The sequence below is a fragment of the Furipterus horrens genome, unplaced genomic scaffold (assembly GCF_987537825.1).
Source record: "Furipterus horrens unplaced genomic scaffold, mFurHor1.1.pri manual_scaffold_1, whole genome shotgun sequence".
In the NCBI taxonomy this organism is placed as follows: domain Eukaryota; kingdom Metazoa; phylum Chordata; class Mammalia; order Chiroptera; family Furipteridae; genus Furipterus; species Furipterus horrens.
Genome location: NW_028327171.1, coordinates 65,340,412 through 65,349,152, shown reverse-complemented (window position 1 = coordinate 65,349,152; position 8,741 = coordinate 65,340,412).

Sequence of the window (8,741 nt, the reverse complement as noted above, 5' to 3'; positions counted from 1 at the left end):
GTCTTCCCAAAACACCAAATCTATTTATATTTTAAATTATCAATCATTTAAGGAAATCTACACTTAGAAAGCTGAACACATATATGTGCTAGACCCTGGATGAACTGTATAGCTGTAGTCCATGACTTCATGTAGTTTAGAGATTGGTGGAAAGACAGTTTTTAAAGGAAGGCATATCTATGCGCACATGAAGACAGAATGTACCCGTGCCATGACAACCAATCCAAATAAAAAAGGGGAAAAAAATGAGTGGAAGATCCTGTTAGATTGTGGGAATTGGAGAAGAAATCCCTCAGGAAATAAAACTTAGGATTTGAAGGATAATAGTCAGCCATATAAAGGCTGGAGGAAAGAGCATTGTAGCAAATACAGCAGCATGGGTGGAGGTCCTGAGATTTAAGACAAAACAATAACAATTTAAAAAACACAAAAACCTTGGTATACCCAAGAAACAAAAAGAAGGTCATTGTATCTAGGCATAGCACATAGATAGAACAGTTGCACAGTTGTGGGAGATGGATTAGAATGGTAAGAAATTTGGATGTTTTCCTATATATGGGGTAAAATATTAGTTATATTAAATATGAGGTTAATTAATATAATTTGATTTATATTTTCAGTGGCAAAATACATGTATAGTTATTGGATGGAAAATGAATTTTAGAAGGTCAAGAATGCATGTAGGGAGACCAAGAGACTACTAGAATTGTCCTGGAAAGATAATGTGGTGGCTTTGACTGAAGCAGTGGCCATGAAGGCAGACTAAAGTGGAAGCCCTAACTCCCAATAGATTTTATGTTAAAACCGACAGGATGTGGCAGTGAAGTGAACATGCACCTCAGAAGGAAGAAGAAGAAAGAATGATTCCATGTCTGTATAAATGGATGTGTAGAAATATGTATTGCTCTTCGGTGAATTGATATGATGTTCCATTACAAATTGGAGGTTGATGTACCTGATAGCCTCTCTCTGATAATGTCACATCATTTTCTTTTCTTTATACTTTGAGTAACCCTTTAGGACCACAGTTTTTTTCCAGCCCCGATGATTTATATCTAAGATTGAATAATGAGAATCTCCAGGACCATCAAACTCATCTTGTCTTCCCAGTTCAAAATGTTTAAATTGAAATAAGATAAAATTAAGGATTTCGCTGAGAAATCAATTCAGCTCTACCAAAGTTATATAGCTCAGCTCTGTAAAAGAAATAGAGGACCCATTAGAACATTTACAGAGCAGTTAATTAACACTAATTAGAAAAATAGATGCTCTTATTCAAAGTTTAGCATTCCCAAATTGTTTTCTCAATATGAACCCTTCTTAATTGGGTCAGAAGTGAATATGCACCACAGAAAATTAAAATAAATTTTGTCACATCTTCCAGGAAATAATATTAAGGTAGTCTACTCCCTAAATATGACTTTTAACTAGTAAAGTATACAAATTCCTTAATGATTACCAAGTATCCATGCAAGAACTCTAAATAAAAATGGAATAAAAATTCATAAAACATTTAATATTAAATTTTAACTAAAATGCAAGAAAATATGGTCAGCAGGAAAATGCTGAGGAACTAATTGGCCATGACATGACATTTTTACTAATTATTTTGCAAAACTGCATTAACCTTTTTGTGTTCCAGTCAACTTATAAGGTATTGTCTTATGTCTTCAGATTACAAGGAAGGATACAATTGAATTATACCCTTTGCCTTGCCTAACACTTGAAAAGCACTGAAATCATTGCAAATTAAATGACAAGCAACTCAGTAAATATTTCATTTACTGCTTCACAGCTGTTGAAAGAGTTACTCTTGTGAGCTGATATGCAGGAAATAGGAGTCAACCTCATCATTTCTTAAAATAAAAATTTTATTTCTAGTTTGGAAAAAAATTCCCCACTAACAAAATGTACATACCATACATCAGAATTGTTTTTCAATCGACCCTTCCATGTTGCTGACACATAATTACAAAATATTAAAATGCATGAAAAATAAAAAGCATATATATAGCCAGAAAGTATCCAGACATGTACTATGAAAAATAGAGACATTTGGTAAAGTGGTAAAGAAGATACGAGAAACATTGTACATAGGACAATGATGCCTCAGTCTACTTCAGAGTAGGTAGCTTGGGACTTCACACAGTTCTCCGATCCTTAGCTGGAATTGCCATTAGCTTTCCCGTCATATTTTCCTGAATCTCAATGCTGGTCTGAACTCTCTTCCTTTTCAAAGGTGATTTTAGTTTTAGGAAAAGCCAGAAGTTGCAGGGCACCAAATGTTGGCTGTAGTGGGGCTGAGTCACCTGGGTGATTCGATGTTTCACCAAAAACTCTGCACTAGACCTGATTCACAACAATGAAGCTGCCAATCACCAGTTGCACATAGCTGCAGCCATTTTTGTCATATTGTATCTCTCAACCAATGAAGAACATTGACATAGTACCCCTTATTAATTGTCTGGCCTGGAGGGCCATACTTGTGATGGATAACACCTTCCCAATCAAAAAACACAGATAATATGGTCTTGATCTTGCTGAAACTTTGCCATGCCCTTCTTTGGTTGTGGAGAACCAGGAGACTTCCACTGGAACAACTGGGCCTTCATTTCTGGATCATAGCTGTGAACTCATGATTCCTCTCCAGTTACAACCTTCTTGAAGAACTCTGCTTCATTGGTAGCAGTTTGAATTAAGTCATTAGCAACTGCAGCACCATGTTCTTTCTGCTCTGGTAGCAGAAGCCACAGAACAAATTTTGCCATGACACATTTCATGCCAAGACCCGGTGTCAAAATCTGGGACACAGTAGTTCTTGGAATCCCCAGATCAGCCTCTGGTTCTTGCACTCTCAGTCACTGATCTTTGTTGATTGCAACTCGTACACGTTCAACATGTTCAGGTGTTCTACTTGTTGTTGGCCTTCCAGAACATGGATCATTTTCAACAGATTCTTGACCACTTTTGAAGCATTTGTGCTGCACTTTTATTTGTACTGCACTCATTGTATTGTCACTGAAAGCCTTCTGAGTCATCTGAAAAGTTTTAGTTGAATAATGTTCAAGCTGAATGCAAAATGTAATGCAGATTCTTTGTTTTACTTGCTCAGTCATTTCTAATGCGACAGCCACACAGTACACAGGCTCACTCAATGGTGTCTACCATCCCTACTGACTAGTACAGTGAAGTCGTCATTGTTCACGAATGTGCAATCCAGTCCACTAGTCCACTGTCCTTGGCTGCCAGGTTACATCAATGTCACGCACAAACCATTCTTGTTATATTAACAATGACTGGACTTTTTTTGAACAGGCCTCATATCATATATATATATATCTTTCATAAAATTTAGTCTCTCCTTTACTAAAAGTGCATATTAAAAACTCTTGGGAACTATGCTAACCCTCCATTCCTTTTATAAGGAGGAAAACTCTAGATTATAACAATTTAGCATGGCTGATGGGATGGAGGTGAATACCAGTCACAGACTCTTAAAGTGCAACTTGCTGTGAGGCCTAGGACACAAGCAGATCAAAAGAAATAGTTGGACTTCTTATTCTGAAAGATAACTAAAGAGAAGAGAATAATTTAGAAAATTTGATAAATTGGGCAGTAGATGTAGGACTTATGATGAATTCCTTTACCCTTTGAGAACAGAGGAAAATGTTTAAATCAAAAATGATGCAAGAAGATGAGAACAGAATATTAAAAGATTGGTGTTTATAAAAAATAAAAACCAATACAAAGGAAAAAAATAAGTCAAAATCATTTATTTTTGAAATGAAATAATTTATGTATGACTAAAGGAAACGTTTCTAATGAGATAAGTGTTATATTTTAGGATCATTCTTCCAAGGAATTTTCACTGTGGGAAGGTTTCATCAACAGTTTAGGTTAATCGTCCATCACGGTGCAATAGTAACATGTATTAATCTGTTCCTTCAACAAATACACATGGAACTTCTACAACCTGCCAGGCTTGCTGCTGCACACAGAGAATACAGCAGTGACTGAAACAGGTTTTTGGTGTGTCCTCATAGGTTTATGCTCTGGTGGATGTTCACATTCCATCAACATATATGAAACCTTTAACATACATCATTGTTGATGTTTTTCAGTATAAAAATTCTGTAAGGTTTAGAGTATGCATAATAGATGTGATAGATATGTATTAAAATATTCTGGTAATGTATTGTTTTACCATTTTGGGAAGGCAAACTTAAAATTCAGAGCTCTTAAAGAAAATGCTTAAATTTGGAACTATTCATGAATCGGTTTTATAGAAAAAATTTTGTTTAGGCATTTTTAAAGATATTAGTCTCATGCTTATCTGTAGAAGAAGAAGTCATAAGTCATTAAAGTCTTCTAAACTGATGAAATGATAGTCTGAATATTTTATTCATATTTTTAAATTATTTAATAACATTTTGCAATTAGAAGGGGCCTTACATTATATCGTTCTAATTTACTTATTTTACCTAATCCAGAATTTATCTATAAGCATACTTTTTGCCTAAGTATAATTTCTAGTCTTCTGGTCTCCTAATATCCTCTCCAATGCTTCTTCTAAAACAGTATGATGCTTCTCTCAAATAATGAATATATAAGGTAGGCCACTTAAACAAGAGTTCCAAAAGAATATGGTTCAAGCAAAATAGAAGCTTGTGCTTCTTTCATCTTAAAGTCTGGATAGTTCAGGGCTGGTAATATTGCTCCATAGTTTTTAGGGAAGCTGGCTGCTTTTACGTTATACCTCTGCTATCCTCAGACATTGTTTCTACCTTCTGGTCTAAGATAAGTATTACCACTCAAGTATCTTATTCACCTTTGGTGATGGAAAGTGGGTTGAAAAGATGGAAAGTGCATGCTCCTCCTCTTTCACCACACAACTGCACACGGCACGCTCCATGGGCCAGACCCTTCTCCCGTGATCACTCCTAGCCATGCCCCCAACTCCAATTTTTCATACTAAAAGAAAAGAAGTGATACTCTGGACACCTGGCTAGTCTTTGCAGCATCTTCTGAACAGTCTCTCAAGTTCTACTCTTGGCTTTACCTCTTACCAGTTGTGTAAATTAAATCTGAGTGTGCTTCAGTTGTCTTGTTGCCAAATAGAAAAAATAACATATTTTATAGGTTTGTTACATGGATTCAATAAGATAGGATGTATAAAATGCTTAAAAGAGTACCTGGAGGAGTAAATACATAATGATTATCAGCTACTATTTACTGTTATTATTATAATCAGGAAACAGAATCAGACTCCTCCCCAAGCCTCTCCTCTTGAGCCTCTTTCCTCTAAAATTTAAAGAAGTCTTATTTTGTTGCCTAGCTTGCTAATAGACATGAACTATGCTGTATGGATAGACATACAAAATGTTGGTCTCTATTTCATTTTATTTACTTACTAGTGTTCAGATCTTTTTTATCTATTTAAATAGAAAAGATACTTCTATCATCTTTGTTTTCTAAATAAATTTCCACAAGTACTGTAATAAGAAAAAACGAGGGAAGATATAATCTTAACAATTTTGTACAGGCATTTAAACAGTAGGGGAAAGAGTGAACACTACCTTTGCCATCCAGGAAACATCCTGCCTGCAAGGGCAGCCTCCTCCTGACCCACTGCTTCCTGACTTCTCTGCACATGTCATTTCCCTCTATTCCTTGCTTAATACTTCAAAAGTTGGGGTCTTCGTGACACATCCTCAGAGAAATCCCTGCCGCTCTACTCCCCACTCTTGGGATACTATTATGTTTTCTCTTCAGCTAATTTACATCATTTTGTAGCTTCCTGAAAGTAATAATGGGAGATCAGTTCTCTTGTTTTCTCTTTCCTTAAACTTCATGGAAACAAAACAAAGGGCCAACTGACCTCATTTCCCCGTTTTTCACCCCATGTCTCCAGAGAGATGAAGGCAGGTCTGGGGGCAGTGTGTACCCTCAGCAGAACACTGGTAAAACCAGAAGGCCTGGCAGTCCTGAAGAAGCTGAAAGCTGCAGTGTCTTTCAATATCACAGATAGACACTAATGGGCTAAAGGTGTCAGAAAGTATAGAAGTCAGCAGTCAATTTGTAATCTGGCACCAGAGGTTCAAGTGAAAAAAGGTTAAGCAAGTGACTAGGAGCAAACAGACAATTAAGGGAGTGAGAAACCCCCAGGAACTGCCTTTGCTTTGTGAGGTGTTTTAGGGGTCAACTGTGTTTGCAGATTTACAGAGCCAGGAAAGGCCTAGAAGCAGTGCAGTCTTCTCCCCCCAAAAAACTTTATTCCACATATGAAATATATGGTGTCTTAGGTTGGGTGCCATAGGAGCAGAGCCTGAAATAGGAATTCATGCTCTGGCAAGTTATTTGGGAGATGCTCTGAAGAAATGGGTCATGAAGGACACCAGAGAGACGAGGCAGAGGAACAGAAGCTGACCGGTCCCAGCCTTCAGCTGGAAACTAGTGTCTGCCTCATTGCACTGGGTAGCTCTGGGGCCTAGAATGTATTACAAATGAGTTCCACACTGAGGCAAAGAGGCTAGCCCTTTGTAGTTAATACTAGTAGGTTATACCAGAAAGAGGGAGAAGAGGGAGAGAGAGAGAGAGAAAGCTCTCTTCCTCTTTTTATAAAGACACTGATCCCATCATGGAGCCCCACTGCCATGACCTAATTATGTGCCATAAGCCCCACCTCCTAATACCATCTTATTGGGAGTCAGGGTTCCAAGTATAAATGGAGGAGGGTACAAACATGCAGTCCATGACACCCCTAATGCAAGTAGCTGAAACATGGCATTGAAGAACTATTTTAGAAAGCTTCTTAGTAAAAGAATTGCTATTTCTGGCAATAAGAAAATGTATTCACCAAGATCCATTTCTAACCACCTAATAAAGGAGGAAAAAGGAACGTCTCAAACTTTTCAGAACCATTAAGAAAAAAAAAATAACATTTCAGTGACGACTACTATAATATTTCAAAGCAGTAATCAGTACTTTTGTCAGCTCTCTACTCAACATACTTTACAATATCTGACAGTTCTAGTATCCCTTAAATAAGATTCTAATCTCTTCTCACTTTGCTTCACATGTGAATGTTTAATTATTCACAGTTTCAGCATGAAAGTTGTCTTAATCCATTGGAGCCAATGATAAAACATTATAAAAGGAAAGACCATTAAATTTTATAGCACCTAGGCAGTAAATTTTTTCTCTTTCTAAAATGTATAATCATTTTTTACCACTGTAATTCACACTGAAGAAAGAAAAAGTATATGTAAGACACACAATTAGCAACAATCTGCAAATGAGCTTTTTTATCACACACCATTTGTTTTAGGAATACATTTAAACATTTCTGTGGTTTCTGCGGAAACATTTTTTATCTTCTTCTAGGATTTGAATGCTAAGGTGCTAACTTCAGTACTCTAGTGACATAGTAATATAACTGAGGATGAATTTAAAGCAAAAGACTTCTCAATCAAGAGTTTGAGCCACTGAGGTTTATCTTATTAAACTTCTAATATACTTCTAATACATAATTTCCACAAGGGCAGAGCTTTCTCTCAGTTTTGTTCTCTGCTGTGTCTTCTGCACTAAGACAGTGCCTGACACATAGTAAATGCTTAGTAAGTATTTGTGCAAGGAATACGGGTGTGTTTATTAATAGTTTTTGGCATCATCTTCTCTATTGCATACTTCTTAACTCTTTTTTGACTTTTTTTTCCATTTTTTTATCTACCCCATGCACTAAAATTAGGACAAGTCTATCGTGTTTGTAGATAACAAAATAAAACTTCCAGAAAACACAATAGGATGGGCAATGCCTGTGAGTAGAAAATAGAAATATGCTATCATTCTAGAAAACCTCAAACCTCAGTACAAAGATGTGAGCATACTAATGACATGTAAATTAGTTGCTATTGGTAGATTTCTTTCTTTAAAAGTCCCATGAACCAAAGCTGGTTGGATAAGGAGAGATTTGTCCTTCTATGGAATTATCTTCCTAAGTCTATTGTCTTTCATAAGGGCCAAGTTTTCAATATAAAACAGAATTGCCTACACATTAAAATAATTTTCTTACCTCATAATAAGGAAATACCATTGCTATTTAAGTCATGACATTTTCAAGTTATTTGTCTCTATCAATGCAATGCAAAAACACTAATGTTTATGATAATACAAGTCATTTTTAATTATTTTAGAACTGAAATTCCATATGTTGACTAATTATGACTATTTCTAACATGTAAGTAAAGTGGATAAGACAAAGATCCAGACATCGCCCCTGCCCTCGGGGGTTTACTGTTTCCCAACAGGATGCCATTGCTACTGCACTGTAACGGGCTGTCGTCTCATTTTCCACTTCACTGTGATTGTGGTGCACATGGGTTATTCTAGGTGTCTCCAAAACTCTCCTCGGTATTTCTATTTCAATCAACCTTGAATATCACCATCAAATCATGCACTCAATACAATATGTGTAGCATGGAAATTCCCGCGGAAACAATTTCAAAGCATTCCTATGACACCTCTTTAACCTTGTCCCTATCACTCCCCTACAGAAAGGCAGTGGTTCAGTCTAGAAGGGCTTGGGTGCTCTGCCTGTTGACTCCATGATCCTACTCACCTCTCCCATCTCCCCTTGCTTGCAACTGCTATTTTCATTATGAACCATGCCTTCATTTTGCTCAATTCATGCTCATCTTCAAAGCCTTGCTTACACTTCTCATAGCTAGGATGCCTTCTCTGAC